Source organism: Onthophagus taurus, chromosome 1, assembly GCF_036711975.1.
Source record: "Onthophagus taurus isolate NC chromosome 1, IU_Otau_3.0, whole genome shotgun sequence".
NCBI lineage: Eukaryota > Metazoa > Arthropoda > Insecta > Coleoptera > Scarabaeidae > Onthophagus > Onthophagus taurus.
This window is the reverse complement of record NC_091966.1, coordinates 23,559,388-23,576,624: the sequence shown is the minus strand read 5'-3', so window position 1 is coordinate 23,576,624 and position 17,237 is coordinate 23,559,388. Positions and strand designations below refer to the sequence as shown.

Sequence of the window (17,237 nt, the reverse complement as noted above, 5' to 3'; positions counted from 1 at the left end):
ACCTTGAAATTAAAATATAAAATTCCATATATAAAATAAAGCTGAAAATTTGTAGTGTTGATTAAACAACTCACGATAAATAACAATTAAAAAAATCAACATCTATGTATTTATGTACATATCTAAAAGGAATTATTTACATAGATCCTTGTAAAACTAACGTAACCAATGAACTATGCGAATACACGATCAGAAGACAACCTTATGACATTGCCACGGAAGAACAAACATAGCTTTCGGCAAAGTTAAACGCGCACGATCATCCATACCTCAGCAATAAACAAGATACCTAATCGAAAATCATCAGACAAAACATTAACGGTCAAGTTATGGTCTACTTACATAATTCCAATTTGCAATAATACACAGGATAATAGTATATAGATTTTATTACTGTAAAATTATATAAAATATAATTAACAAGTTTTATTTTTTTTTCTCGTTAATGAAATACCTGTAAATGTTAACTGAAACGAATTTTCGACACAACTTTCCTTTTTTATTTTGATCATAAAAGAAAACACTTACTTTAAGTAATTGGTTTATTTCGACTCGATGATTTACGTTAACTATGAATGAGTTTTTTATAGGGGGAGTAAATCATGAGCAATTATACCCGGTGAAAATCGTAAATTTGTGTCTGGTGTTGTTAAAGTCGAAATTGTAAAGACAGCAAGATTTTATAGTGTATAAGCAAAATGTATCACCTTGAAAGGCTATTTATCGCTGATTATGGAAAATGTAATTTCACACGTTTTTGCGAGAATGATGGTGAACGGTGTCCGTGCGATACTCCATAACAAATTAGAACAAAGTAACAATAAAAAAGTGTCATTAGCAGTTAGTAATTACGGTGATAATAGTTTGTCATTTAACAATTATGGAGTTATGCCCAACGAATCAATTAGAAGCAAAGATTATTTCGTTTTCTTTTCTTTATATATGATGGTCTCGTCTAATTTCAATGAAAGTAAATATAACTCAGGCTATTAGATATGGTTAGTGTAGGTAAACTACTCTTTATAGAATCAATAAAACTATAAGTTTTGAATTGAAGGTTAATTCATAGGTGACTATAAAGTCGTATTATACCCCAGGGCATCACTATGGGAAGGTGGTGTGAAATCACTTTTCATCAACGATGTAAAGGCTAAATTGGTGACAATGCGTTTGCCAAAATCACCATAGTACCTAGCATACTTCGTGACCTAGTCAACGAAATAGAGATTGTGATCTAATGTTTCGTCCAGTTCCCCAACAAATTCTCTCCTTGTCTCCTTGTCTGATTAGCATGTTGCGACTACTGGAAGTAGGACTTTTCAAGGGAGAAGAAACCAGAGGAAGTGCAGCACTTTGGAGGGAGGCGTTGAAAAACACACCTGTATTGTGTATTATATTTTCAAGAAAATACCTCACCCATTTTGGTTCCACAGAAGTAGATGGAAATAACACCTTTAAAATCTACACTGATGGTTCGTGTAGACGTGCAGGAGCGGGAGTATTTTCTAACGGTTTACAGCTCCGTCTCTTCATATCACTTGGAGAAGGTATCGCCGCCAAGCAGGCGGAATTAGTCGCTATAAAATTTGCTGCTGACTACACTGTTAGCTCCAATTATAGAGGTAAGACTTTTACTATCTTTACCGACAGTAGACAATCTGTTTTAGCTCTAAGCAAGGATAAATTTACCTCTGCGCTGATAATGGATTGTCATTTGGCGCTTGAAGAGGCGGCAACACTAAACAATGTCACACTGCAGTGGATAAAGGTACATACAGGTCACAGTAAGGTAAATAAACACCTTTATAACATAAAGTGTGTTGACAGCCCTCTCTGTCGTGCTTGTGAACATGACGACGATACGGTTTATCACATATTGTGTGACTGTTCTGCCACTCAAGGACCTCAGATTAAGAGTGTTCGGGGAAGAATATCCTACTACGGATGGCGTCAGAAACACACCTCCGAGCTGTATCCTAGCGTTTGGTAACTTCTTAGGCTGGTCGATATAACCGGAGTGAGTGTTGGGAGGATGCACGAGGGACCCGTTGGGGCCTAATGCTGCGAAAAGAACCGAAATATGGAATAATATACAGGATGTTCCATTAAAGAAAATACAACTTTGTTTCGGTATAACTTTTTGACTGACCCTGTATACTTAATTTGATACATTTGATCGATCAAATTTCTGACAACCGTGTACATGTCCATGATTTTTAAGTATAGCCACAACTGGGTTTAATACACTTTGACTAGTAAGTTGTCAAACGAGATATGTGGCATTAAATAAGTTAACCACTGCGTTTTGGGTTCACCACCCCCTATGATCTACAGAATTCTTTCTTTAAGCTCGTCTTCCTAAAACTTCTAACTAAGCTCATTGCGGACAAGATAGCCTCAATAATAGCAATGGCCGACGAACATAATAATAATAATAATGACTTTATTCGTACCAACATCAAATTAACAATTTAAATATTCTATACAAAAACAAAAAAAAATATTAAATTCACCAGTAAGGTATACTTAATTAGTACGAAATGGCGAAGTTCAGTGCCGAGACACTGCTCAACTTAACCTTAAATTTCATTATAATAATGCTTATATAATTCCAACGTTCAGCAACAAGCGAACAAACTTGACCGAAAATTTAATAAAACTAAAAACAATATATAAATATATATAAATAAAAAACATTTAAACATCAGGAATTTCGAAGAAACCGATCTACCATCGATGCCCTGTTCATACTTAGACAACTGGTAGAAAAATCTATAGAGTATTGCACCCATGTTTACCTCTGCTTTGTGGATATAACCAAACCTTTCAACAGAGTGCAACCAAAATATGTTATCACGATCCTGGAAAACAATAATGTAATAATAATAATAATAATAATCTTTATTATCCCAACGGATTACAATCCAATAAAGAGATAATATTATATAAATCAACAATAATCAATTCTAAAAGAAAAGATGAAATAAGACAAACAATAAAAAAACAAAAAGGATAAACAAAAAAAGCATATCAAGAACAAACTGTCACTCGACCGAATTTGCTGCACGCATTAGTTTGTTTATTGGAGAGTTTAACCCCACATTGGTGTTAGCACGATTTGGCATGTAGGCACTATAAACTCACGCATTTATCCGCGGCACCCTCACATTCAATTGAGCTAGTATTTCCGATGCAACTAGCACACCCGACATCACACCGCGCACAAACCTCGCAGACAACTATCTTCTACGGTCCTCAAGGCTCTGGAGGCCATATCGTTGTAGCAGATTTATATAGTTTAATTCTCCTCTAGGTGGATAATACCCAGAATCGAGGTAGTGGATAAACCTAATGAACTTCCTCTGTACTTTCTCGATGGTGGCAATGTGCGTTAAATAAGATGGGGTCCACACAATGCAGCAATATTCAAGTTTACTCCGTACCAGCGTAGAATAAAGATCTATTTTTGTTTTTAAATTAGTAAACTCCAACGTATTTCTAGTGATAAACCCCAACGTTCTGAGGGCACCAACCGATGTTCTGTCGATATGTTCATTGAAGGACAAAGTGCCATCAAACCACACTCCAAGATCTTTTACTGTTGAGATACGCAACAAGTGATCCACTCCAAGCACATAATCGAAAAGTATGGTATTACGTTTTTGACTGTATGTCATTACCTGACATTTAAGAGTATTTAAAGCTAATTTGTTCTCAGAACACCATGAATAAAGTATATCTAAATCTAACTGGAGTGATTCACAGTGCTGCTCACAACTAATAGATCTAATTAGTTTCAGGTCGTCTGCGTATAAGAGTGAATTCGTGTTGAAAATCGCAGGTAAATCATTTATATAGATGTTGAACAGCAAAGGGCCAAGTATAGATCCCTGGGGTACGCCACTAGTAGCATGAATCTGTCTTGACTTCAAACTACTTAACTCGACGTATTGTCTGCGATTGGATACATACGATACTAGGAGTCGTGAGAAAGTGATCACATCCAAATCTAACAACTTTTCGGCCAACAAATCATGATCCAAGCAACCAAAAGCCCGAGAAAAGTCGGTGTATATCACATCCACTTGCTCTCGACAGTCTAATGCATTCGATACGTACTGAGTGAAACTGAGTAGGTTGGTGGCTGTGGATCTACCTTTGCAAAACCCATGTTGTTGGTCAGATATACGGGCCTTAGTGTAAAATTCGATTTTGCGTGTTACAATCTGCTCAAAAAGCTTGGAAAAAATATTTGTGATGGCTATAGGTCGATAATTTGTTACGCAGCATCTACCCTAAAAACAGGGCAAACTCTGCTCAATTTCCAAATTTTCGGGAATTCAGAATTTTTGATTATTAAATTGAAATATGTCGAAATAATACATAGAACTTATTAAGGGTCTAAACATAAACACAACAAACCAAATACGAACAAATTAAACCTTAACAAAGTATCTTAGGAATACAACAAGTATTCGTCAAGGTGTCAGTCAAAGCCCTCTATCGTTCAACACAATAATGGATGAAGTGATAAAGGCCGTAAATAGCACAAGTTGGGATATTGAGTAGCAACAAATAGAATAAACATATTATGCTACACAGATCACGCAGTACTTATTGCGGAATCAGAAGATGACCTCCAAAGAATGTTACAGGCTTTTAATAAATAGGCAGGAAAATTTAACATGAAAATTTCTATGGACAGGACCAAATGCATAACTGCGCTGCGAACTATGTAGTAATAGATAATAACATCACCTAACAAAACATGTCATTGAATACTTTGGATGCAAAATCACAAGTACGGGGTTTATGGAAAATGAAGTGAGAAAACAAGTCAATAAGGCTTCCGCATTATCGGGACACCTCAGATACAAAATCTGACAAACAAACACCTAAGTACAGATTGTATGTCGGGACTTTAAGAGCAATAGCGGGATACACATTAACTGACAAGATGGCGTGGTAAGATGGAGAAGGAGAAGAAAAAGAGAATGGAATCAGCATGTCAACCGGATGGGTCCCAATAGAATAGGCAAGATTGTGCGAAACAACACATCATACGGAAGAATATCTATAGGATGACCGCCTAAACGGTGGCAACACGATGGCAGTTTATATCAAAACAGGCGATACGCTTCCTAAAAGAGGAAAAAGAAGAACGTTATCATTGTTCATGTGAACAAATCATTCGAACATTTCAAACAAATTTTCAATAATTAAGTTTTAATTTTTCCCAACAGACCATTGTTTAATATTTATTACACATATCCTCTCAAAATATTATTTTTGATGACATCATAGCCTCTTTAAATATAGCGAAAAAAGTTAAATGTGTTCTTTAAATTTAGCAAAAAACCTAAATCTTTTGGAGAGATTCAGTGATATTTTTTGAAATGTTCATAATACACCTCGTATATGCGAGATAGTGAAAAGAGCTATTTTATAAGATATAAACTAAATAAGATATAAAAATAATAAGAATGGCCAAATGGTTATAACATCTCAAAATTTATAACATAGTTTCAATAATCCTCATCATTATTTATTTTTTTTACAGTAAAAGTAAAAATTAAAAAGTAAAAGTAAAAACCGCTTTTAGTGCCACAAATATCATCTTGATATTTGATTCGTACACATTTTAAGTATAACAATTAAAAATAACACAGTTATAACATATAAAATATGTATAATGAATAATTTAAAAAAAATAAAATTATGTAGATGTTACATAGGCACTATTTTCACTCTCATATCTGAATAATTATTGTAACTATAAAGAAGATCTCCTGAGAATCTTCTAAGATGCTATAAGCATCTCTTCCCATCTCACCACCAACAACATTTACAATTCGCAAGGCTGATAATATTGTTTCTTGTAATAATAGAGGAGTAACTTCTTGTTTTATTACAATTTCCACACTTTCACTAACTCCATTAGATTTTTGCATCCATTTTTAAACCTACCAATCAATTTTTCTTTTTATATACCATAAAAAGAATAAAATAATTATGTTAATGTTTATTTGATATTGAAGCTCTAAGGTAAATAGAAATCCTAAGAATATAACTAATTGTAAGTCACATAAATTACCATTCGAAAACGAAACATACAGTTTATTTCTCACAGTATCATGTGCGATGATTCTTGGTGATTGGAAATCTGTATCCAAGTTTAAACTCAATAAAAGTGGGTTAAACGAGGTTGGACAATCAATATATATGTATACAGTATACGACTTTCTAATGTCAACTGTTCGACGTCCGGTTGATTTTACCGCATTACTATTTCTGCTAAAAGAATCTTCTATGTCGGCAGAACATGATCTTATTTAGGAATTAATACTTACTTTGTAATTAATAGACAATTAGTAATCAAATTTATAATACACATTTATAAAAAATAATAGAGATCTTAATCAAGCAACTAGTTTATGACTTTGATAAAGATAGAAAAAAGGAAGAGATGCTTACGGCGAAAATGTACGCAAGACTTTGAACCTTAATAAGATAAAAGCTCTCTTGTATAGAATAGGAGCGGTAGCGAAGAAGCAGACGTAAAGTCGTACTTACGGTAATCTCGTAGACTGAAGGCCACAAGACGACATTGCGAAATAATCGTGGTATATTTGCATGAATAAAATTATAAGATATACCGCTGGATACTTAACAATTTACCGCATATTGAAACGTTGAAATATAATAGTTTACCTAAAAGAAATTTCAAAGTAGATTATACCTACTTTTTGTTTTTATTTTTAGCACTAAATTTAATAACTCAAACTTTAAAAAGCTAACATACATCTGATACCTAGATTGATTACATTTTAAAACCACAAAGTTTAATTTTACAAGATTCAGTAATAAATAGATATTAGAAGAATGTTGGTTTATTATGATGATTTATTATTTATTATATTTGAATCTTAATATAAAATTTATTATAACTTCCAATAACTCTAATAACTGATAATTTAGAATTTAGAATTATTTAGAATAATTTAGAATTAGTGGTTAACGTTACAATTATCTTAACTATGTTTTGTACCTATTCGGAGTTAGCCCCCAATTTTTCTAGCCCACAATTACACAGGATTTCACATGTATAGTATTTTGATTATATCAAGAGAATCTTTCAACCGATTTTAACGAACAATAATATCTTTTTCGAATTCCACAAAACCGTCAAAATATTGCTAAAGTACACGAATAACACAAAAATGACCTTTTTAAATGGCCATATCTCGTAAATCATGTACTAGATCAGCGTTTCTTAAACTGTGTTCTGCGGAACCCTACTATACTTTTTACATAAAATAGTGTGGGGAACATCTGGACGCCAGAAAACTATCGAAACTTTTCAAAAAAACTCTCCGCCCATCTGGGCAGCGCATCCTTTTGGTCCAGGCAAAGGATTCCCAGAAACTTTCACCGGAGATGTTACTGGACTCGGGGATAAAAGAACCAGCATCGGCCCGGAGAAGTCAGTTACCGTTTTACAGTTCGCGTTACAGTTTTCATCGGCAACCTTTTCCGAAACGCTTTTTTTCTCTTAACATTGTTACCAACGTTTTGCAGTATGGACAGGTGGCAGTCTAAAACGTTCAAGTGTAGATGCAACAGCTTCAGCTTCAAGGTCTACCCGTTTTAATAATAATAATCATAATATTCCTTTATTACCCAACAGGCATAGCCCAAAAAGGATAACAATATATATTACATAATGTAATAATACAATAATATGTATCTGTATGTGAGAAAAAAAAACAAAAATTACAAAAAATTCAAGAAATTAACAATTGACCGAATTATAAAGAAAATAAAAATAAAAACTAAATAAGTGAATTTACATGCAGGTGATCACTGATTGTCTGGAATCCTGTTCCCCACTTTACAGAGAGTGTATGTTGGCGCCCGTCTCATAATGTTAGTCCTAGCATAAGGAATGACGAATACGCAGCTATATCTTGAGTTACTCCTTGGAACAACAGACCCTAGTCGCTCAAGAATGAAAGGGTAATCGATGTTATAATCGATAAGCTTTTGTAGAAACCTTTCATAAAACGCGTTTCTTCTGTCCATCAAGGAAACCATATTGTGTCGTGCAAGCAAATCATTTTGTGGTATACCTCGCTCAGGGTAAATTCCATGAGATTTGTAAGAAAGAAATTTTAAGAATCTACGATGGACTCGATTAAGGCTTAAGAACTCACACGCATATAAGGGACTCCAAATCAGGCAAGCGTATTCTAACTTACTCAGAACGTAAGCACAATACAAGGTCTTTAATAAGCTGACACTTGTGAAATATTTAGACATACGCATCACAAAACCTAGGGACCTAAAGGCCTCCGAACACACATTATTGATATGTGTTTTAAAATTAAGACTTGCATCAAACAGGACCCCCAAATCCCTGTACTCCTCAACACGACTTAAAGTGCTGCCAGCAATATTGTAAGGATATTGGAAGTACACAACATTTATCTATATAAAGGTTAAGTTTGTAGGTCTTACACCATTGCACTATTGTGTTTAAGTTGTGCTGCAGCTTATCTGCATCTGCCACCGATGAGACTTCGGCAAAGAGCTTGATATCATCAGCATATCCCAAAATCCGACAAACAATTTTTAGAAGTAAGTCATTTATGTAAAGAACAAATAATAGAGGGCCCAAATTTGATCCCTGTGGAATCCCTGAGGTAAGAGTGAACTCATTAGAAAAATATCCATTGTAAGCAACATAACATTTTCTATGTTGCAAATAAGAGGCCAGAAGTTAAATTGCTGAAGGAACAAATCCGAAAGAGCTCAATTTATACAAGAGAATTGTATGGTCAATCAGATCAAAGGCTTTGGATAGATCAATGTATACAACATCCACCTGCCCACGTCTATCCAAGGTGCTACAGATAAAGTCGGAAATCGTAGCCAACTTAAAAAACATAATGATGAAAACAAGGACACCACAAATCAAATCGTCCCAAAAGAAAATAAGCCAGTTAGAAATGCTTCTACAAGTGTAGAATCCAAAATAGTTACTAAAAAACGTAGGTGGTATGTTGAAAGTTATCCTTAGGATTTATGAACAGTAATGGTAATCCGCAGTGCTCATAAAATCTTGCGCTATGGAGATGGTAACATGTATGTTAGATGAAAAATCAGCAGAAGAAATAGGTAAGATCCCACTATCGAATGACACGGTAGTTCAGCGTATCAGAAATTTAGCAACCAATATAAAGAATGAACTTACGTTTCGCCTGAAATCTGAGATCTGAGATCTACCGATGTAGCTGGACTCGCAATATTAATTGTCATCGATGCATGAAAACGCAATATCAGAGGATCGTCTGTTATGTAAATCCCTACCAACACGTACTACTGGACTGGAAATATTTAGTCTCCTAAATTCTTTTCTTAAAGACAATGAAATACCATGGAACAACTGCATCGATATCTGTACAGATGGAACAAAAGCCATGAGTGCCACAATTAATGAGGATGTACAGCTTATTAAAAATATCGCCAAAAACTGTTCTAGTTGTAGTTCTAGCTACATAGGCAGGCACTTGCTGCAAAGAAATTATCCCCCAGGTATAAGAAGGCTCTCCATGAGGTGGTCAAAATCATTAACTTCATAAAATCTCGGCCTATAAATAATCGTTTATTTACAATACTATGTGAGGAAATGGGAAGTGCACATACATCTCTTATGTTACATCCTGAAGTCAGATGAAGAAGTCAGTCGTTTGTTTAAACTAAGTGACGAAGTACGTGTTTTCTTTGTAAAACATAATTTTGAATTGACAGATCGATTATTTGATAAAAATTGGCTGCTTAAAATTGCATATTTAAGCGACATTTTTACGAAAATCAATAACCTTAATTTAACACTTCAAGGCAAACAAGTAAATGTATTTACTGCTAACGAAAAAATTGTTCCTTTCAAGAAAAAGATAGAATTTTGGATAATTTGTGTGCGCTCCAATGAATATGATTGCTTCCCAACTATAAAAGACTTTTTGGAAGAGGAAAAGATTGAAATAGGACAGACATTTATTGAAGAAGTTCTTCAACACCTGAAAGACTTGAGTGAAGCTTTTAATGAATATTTTCCGAATGACAGGTAGATTAAACATCAACAAGAACTGTGGATTAAAAACCCATTTATTATCAATACACGACCTTCAACCATGTCGTCAGAAGAATATGAAACTTTGATTGAAATGACATCTGATCATTGCAAGAAAAATTTAAATCAATGTCGTTAGTGTAGAAGTAGTAAATCAATGTGTGAAATAGAAGCTTATGTGTCGTCAAAAAATAAATATTGCAACAAACTTGACGCCGAACCTGACATGAGAATTCAACTTTCATCCATAAAGCCTAATATTTAGTACATCTGCGGTAATAAAAATGTTTGTATTAATTTTGAAAGTACTTTTTGAAGCAAATAAGTATTATCTAAAATAACTCTAATTTTTGTTACGAATTATTTATTTGTACATTTATTGCATTAAAACCTTTCATTAAAAAAATTAAATGGTGCCAGGGGTTCCACGATAAATGTGGTCAATAAAAAGGGTTCCACTCATCAAAAAGTTTAAGAAACGCTGTACTAGATTATCAAGATTTATACATTTGATTCGGTGTACAAGCCCTCAGAATGTCCCGTATTCGGATCGTTTATACACATATGAACGCCGAAAAGTCTCGAAAACAGTTTTAGTATAAAAATTATAGCAAACTTTATTCTTAACAATATTGCTCTTTTCCACTTATACTCTCAGATCCATAAATATCCAGAAAAATACAAAACGGTGAAAATTAGATGAAATCGTGATTTTATATCTTGTTTGTGTTGGAGCTAGGGATTCGGAACGTTTTAGAAAAAAAGTTATAGTATAAAAGTAGTAGCAAACTTTATTCTTAACAATATTGCTCTTTTGCACTTTTGCTCTCAAATGCATAACTATCGAGAAACGGGATTCCAAACGTTTTAGAAAAAAGTTTTAGTATAAAAGTTGAAACAAAGTTTATTCTTAACTATATACTATTTTACACTTTTGATCTCATTGTCAGATCCATAAATAGCGAGAATAATGCGCATAGGTGAAAATTAGATGAAATTGTGGTTTTATATCTTGTAGTTGGTAGAGCACGGTATTCGGAATATTTTAGAAAAAAAGTTTTAGTATAAAACTAGCAGCAAACTTTATTCTTAACAATATTACTCCTTTACACTTTTCCCCTCAGATGCATAAAGATCAAGAACACTTCGAAAAGATAAAATTAAAACAAAAATCGCGGTTTTACATCTTATTGTTGGTAAAGCACGGAATTCTGAACGTTTAAAAAAAACGTTTTTATAAAAGTTGTAGCAAATTTTATTCTTAATAATATTGCTCTTTTACACTTTTCCTCTCAGATGCATAAAGATCAAGAACACTTCGAAAAGGTAAAAATAAGATAAAATCGCGGTTTTACATCTTATTGTTGGTAAAGCATTGGATTCTGAACGTTTTAGAAAAACAATTTCAATATAAAAGTTGTAGCAAATTTTATTCTTAACTATATTGCTGTGTTACACTTTGCTCTAATATGGATAAATATCGAGAACACTTCGAAAAAGTGAAAATTAGGTAAAATCGCGGTTTTACAACTTATTGTTGGCAATAATTTGATTTTGAACGTTATAAGAAAAAAGTTTTAGTTCAAAAGATATAGCAAATTTTATTCTTAAAAATATTGCACGTTAATACTTTTGTAATAAGGTTGGAACAGAAATACGCTGCAAATTAGTGAATTTTGGGATTGGACATTTCTACCTTCATGTTAATTGTGGATCATCCTTTCGATCGAGATGTTGATGATCAAAATCGGTCAATTAATAAATGATGGTTAAAAAAGAATTAATAAAGTGTAAGTGTATAAAGTATTTTGTGTTTTTTATCAAAATCTTTAAATATTTCGAATCGGGCATTTTGATATCCGCATTCAGCCAATCCGAAGCTTTCAAATAAGATATATAACATTAAAATCCCTCGAACCGTTCTTCAGTTATAATCGATTTAATCTAAGTTAGTTTTTTTGTTGGGTGCTAGACTTCCGTGCGTCCATACGTGTTTCTACAACGAGCCGATGTTATTCGGAGGGTTATACTTTCGTATTGGTTAAGGATTAAGCTTTCGAATGAGACATTGTCCATCAAAATCGAATGAGAGGTTCTCTTGTTATAATCAAAATACTATACATGTAAAATCCTATCTAATTGGAGACTATCTTCGCATAGGTGGATGATCAGAATAACTACTTAGTTCTACACATTAAATATAGTACAGTGAAATTCCCCTAACTCGAATTATCCTCTAAGTCGAATAATTTTCGTAAGCTGAAAAGTTTGACTACATTTCAAATGTGTTTTTATCTCTCTAAGCCGAATTTCACTAACTCGATTTTCTCTGTAACTCGAACTGAACTAGTATGGAATTTCTTCAACTTTTACTTCTATAAGTCGAATTTACCAAAGAATAAAATATTCGAATCCGTTCTGTAGGTAATTTTAACTACAGAATCAAAACATTGACTCAGGATCAGAAACTATAGACTTTTGAACCAAAACAAACCTAATTTATTTATTTATTTATTACATATTGGGGATGCATACAGGGAGAATATCCCCAACAAAGCATCCTAATAATAACGAAAATTAATATAAAAAAAAATTGTGATATAAATTAAAATAAATACAACGATAAAGCGATCAACAAAACATCCGCTATACTTTAGTTAGTACATATTTTCTAAAAGAGCGCAAGGAAACGTCAGAGAGAGGTACATGGTTAAAGCCTTGGTTATAGGAATTAAGAATTCGAACTAATGGAGAGCTTTAATAAAGGTTGGTGTTAGATCTATCAAGACGAAATGTAGCGCTGCAACGTGTAAGCCGTTGCGGTACATTGAAACTCAACTCAGGCAGAAGATCGGGGGTATCCAACATGCCATTAACAAGCTTCAAGAGGAAGATCAAGTCAGCAACAATTCGACGCTTCTGCAGTGACAACAAGTTGAAGACCACGCAACGCCTATCGTAATCGCAGTAAGGAAGATGAAATTTATGTGCCAAATAACGTACAAAGCGTCGCTGAATAGCTTCAATACGACCACGATACACCGCATACATAGGGTTCCATATTACGGAACCATAACATAGCACACTGTTGACAAATGCTAAATAAAGGGTTTTTATACACAAAAAATTCGTGAAATTCTTACTGACCCTGATAACAAACCCCAAATTACGTAGAGCTTTCTTCACCATAAATTCAATATGAAGATGAAATCGCAACTTGGAATCCAATATGATGCCAAGATCTTTTACTTTATCCGTGGACAGGATAGCAGCACCGTTAAAGTTGTAAGGAAAGTTAAGAGGATAACGTTTCCTAGTAAATGTAATTTTTTGGCATTTGTCATAATTTAGGTGGAGTTTGTTAAGGCGATAGTACTCATGCAGGCGGTCAAGATCCTCCTGTAGTCTAAGGCAGTCCAAATTAGACCCGATCCTTATGATAATTTTATTATCGTCGGCATAGAGTAGAAACTTAGAAAATATAAAACACGAAGAAATATCATTTATGTACATTACGAATAGTAAGGGTCCAAGATGAATGCCTTGAGGCACACCGGATGTGATAGGTGTGTAGACAGATATAAAGCTACCAATCCTGACTGCTTGACTTCGGTTAGATAAATACGACATAATCCAATGAAGAAGACCATCTGGAATATCAAAGGAGAAAAGTTTCTGTACAAGAATAGTATGATCGATTTTGTCGAAGGCTTTGGAGTAATCGGTGTAGATTGCGTCAATCTGAATATCCTCGTTTAAAGCAGAATGAATAAAGTTTACATAAGACAACAGATTAGACTCCACCGATCGCCCAGACAGAAAACCATGTTGTTCGTTGATTATAGAGTGAGAAATAGACAGACTAAGATATTCGTGGACAATTTTTTCAAATACCTTGGGGATAGCTGAAAGGATAGAAATAGGACAGTAATTGGATACCAACTGTTTAACACCGGATTTAAATATTGGAATAACTAAAGCCGTTTTCCACATACTTGGGAAAACACCTTCAAGTAAGGACTTCGAAAAAATACGAAACAGTGGCGTTGACAGCTCAGTAGCAAACTCTTTTAAGAATAAAGTTGGAATACCATCCGGGCCAGGACTAGACGACTGGTCAAGATGCAACAGAACATTATGAACTGCATTAGCGGAAAACCACGGCAAAACCCCAGAGCCATGGGCAATCACTGAGCTGTCGATTGTGCCATCTACAAAAACAGACGAGAAGTAATCCGAGAAAGCACAAGAGATCGCAGAACATGAGTCAACTATGGTTCCATCAAAGAAAGTCATTGAGGCTGGCATGCCAGATGAGGAACCTCTTTTGCTATTAACAAACGACCATATCTTCTTTGGTTTCCCCAACACATCTGCCTGAATGGAACTCAGATAAGCTCTGTAATCAGCAGCTATCAATTTTTTAGATCTACGGCGAAAATTGAAAAAGATAGATAATCACAGGTCCGTCCACCAGACTTCCACTTTTTGTGAAATTTTAGCTTTTCCTTAATAATACGAATAGTAGAACGGTTATATCAACAAGGGAATCGTTGTTTAGCTAAAATTCGTTGCGGAACATATCTATTAATAGCAAAGTTAACATGCGCGTTAAAGACCTCAACCATGACTTCCACGTCCATCCCGGCAAAGACAGATCCCCAATCAATACCGTTTAAATAGTTCTTAATACCCAAGGAATCAGCTTTCTTGTAAAGAAAACTAATTTTCGGGCCTTCGGTCAAGTAAGTTGTCGTGACTGAGAATAATGTTCTTATTGTTTCAGAATCAGATGAGCCTACATTTGATAAAGCTTATTCCACTCTTAGAAAGGTTGAAACTTTTGTGTTACCAAGAGAGAATGTTCCAGATAATATTCATAATTCTTTACATTTAATAGAATATTTTTTCGACAAAGAGCGGTGTCCAGTTTAAGCCAAAAGAAAATTACGGATTACTTTAAAAAGCTTGATTAATTTTCTACTTACAATAGTATTAAGGTTTCTGTTCTAAATATACGTATTAGAAAAGTACATTTCTAACTTTTTTCTTTATAGCTGAAATTCCACTAATTTTTCTCTGACTCGAATTCTCCATAACTCGAAGTTTTCTTCCGCTTCCTTAGTGATTCGAGTTAGGGGAATTTCACTGTATATTAGTTGACTTTAACTGAGATGAATTATTAAGTTGACTAACGAATTAGAATAATCAGAATGAAACCAATGTACAGAATTATTTGTAGAGCCCCTCCAACGTAACACAGGATATGAAAGATATTTTAAGAAATAATAGGAATTTTACAAGGTTATTTTATGGTAGCAAGAAGATATTTAGAATATTAAAACACATTTTATAAGAACAGATTTTTGGAATTTTGTAGGATAGTATAGGAAGTATTCTAGTCCTCGGGTAAATTATGTTATTTTGTATCATATTCATTTCTTTTGTGAATAAAAGACGTGAATAAATATTGTTTAAACAATTAAATTAACGGTATTACATTTCAAAAACAGTCCCAACTCACATTAATATTATGATGACTTTAGCAATAAGTTAATATTATGTTTCGCTTTCACGTTAAGAAACTAGTAAATAGAATCTAGATCATGAAATACACAAAATATATAAATAAATAATATTGTTCCGTAGAAATAATAGATTTATGGTAAAAACCCACATAAAAATTGCAAGAGGTTCTTGGCACACGTAGGAAGTTCAACACATGAATAAAAAATTATAAATGTTTTTTTAAAACCCATATACTTACAGAACCGTGACTAACAGCTCGTAAAACTCATTTTTATGTATTAGCAAGCTAGTATAAATCTTTAGAAATTTTTAGAATATCAACTTCTATAAATAATTGTAAATCATTTCTAGTTGATATTTCAATTTTAGAAATATATTACGTTTAAACTTTATTTGAAAATAAATCAAAACGTACTTACGTCTCCTTTTTCCAAAAAAATATTCCTTTCAATAAACTACTAACATCTCATAAAATATTACCAAAAAGTCATTAACAGTTTAAAAACACAACATTCAAATATGATTTTAAAAGAAAAACTATATTCACACACTTTATTTTAAAATTGTAGACTATATTTAAAAAAAATCTTTATGAAAACTTTAGTTTTTATAACAACACACGTGTCCGATTTGAAAAGATCGCGTCGCGAACGCCTTCACTTCGTTTGCGACTACAATACGTTCTCAACGAGCGTTAGCAGGTTTCTGGCAGCAAACTTTTCCGGAGAGAGATTCGAAGCGAAAACGCCGCGCCATGCGCTATGAAGAAGAAGGAGAAATACGTACAACGAGGAGACTACGAAGAAGAAACGAGGAGGACTTTGCGTTGACCTCAATCGTAGTCCGCGCGCTTCTGTAGGTAATCAGCTAGCGAACGAACGAATGAACAACGAAGACGATGGATCGTCTCGAGCGAAATCTCTTCTTCTTCGTGAAGAATTCTCCGGAGTTGCGATCGCACCCTACATATCCAAAAACTACTTTCTTTTTAAGAGATGATGACGAAGAAAAATATCTGTTACGATCAGGTGATGGACGTTAACTTTTGTGATTCTTATATGCCTCTTGAAAACGTTTTTTGAAAGGTACTCATATTTTTGGGAAACTGGAATATCTATTTAAAAACGGTGTCCGAAACAAAAATATCAAAAATAAATAGTAATTCGTTATTTATTATGTGTGTTATATATAACCTAAAACCAAAGTCAGAGTGATTGTGAAATTTATGGACAAGAGATGCTAGACACTATGACGCTGTGTTACGAGTAACAGGTGATCAAAATTGGATATTTTTAAGACGAATTTACAACTCTTGTTTTAAAAGAATAAAATTTAGATATTGGTGATAATGTATTACTCAGTCAACGTTTGCAAAACGAAGACTAAACTGTTAGCAACATTTCTTGGGAATGCAAAACCACTTCAAATGTGTTTGGTTGGTAACTGGCCGCCATTTGAACAAACATAAAATTTACAAACAAAAAGATATCATTTGAATTTGAATTGTTATTTATTTAATGGTTTATTGTATACCATATTTGAAAACCAATCAATTGATGAACAATTAACCTGTATG

The 17,237-nt window shown here is 33.7% G+C and overlaps 1 protein-coding gene across 1 annotated transcript in view; it reads right to left on the bottom strand.

Annotated features, from left to right (window-relative positions):
• LOC111425462 (calpain C) overlaps positions 1–16,560 on the bottom strand; it is a 145,886-nt gene extending 129,326 nt beyond the window's left edge. Inside the window, exon 1 of the mRNA XM_023059918.2 lies at positions 16,081–16,560. The gene's annotated coding sequence lies outside the window, so the exon portion shown is untranslated. The remainder of the gene's footprint in view (positions 1–16,080) is intronic.
• Positions 16,561–17,237: the final 677 nt, after the last annotated feature.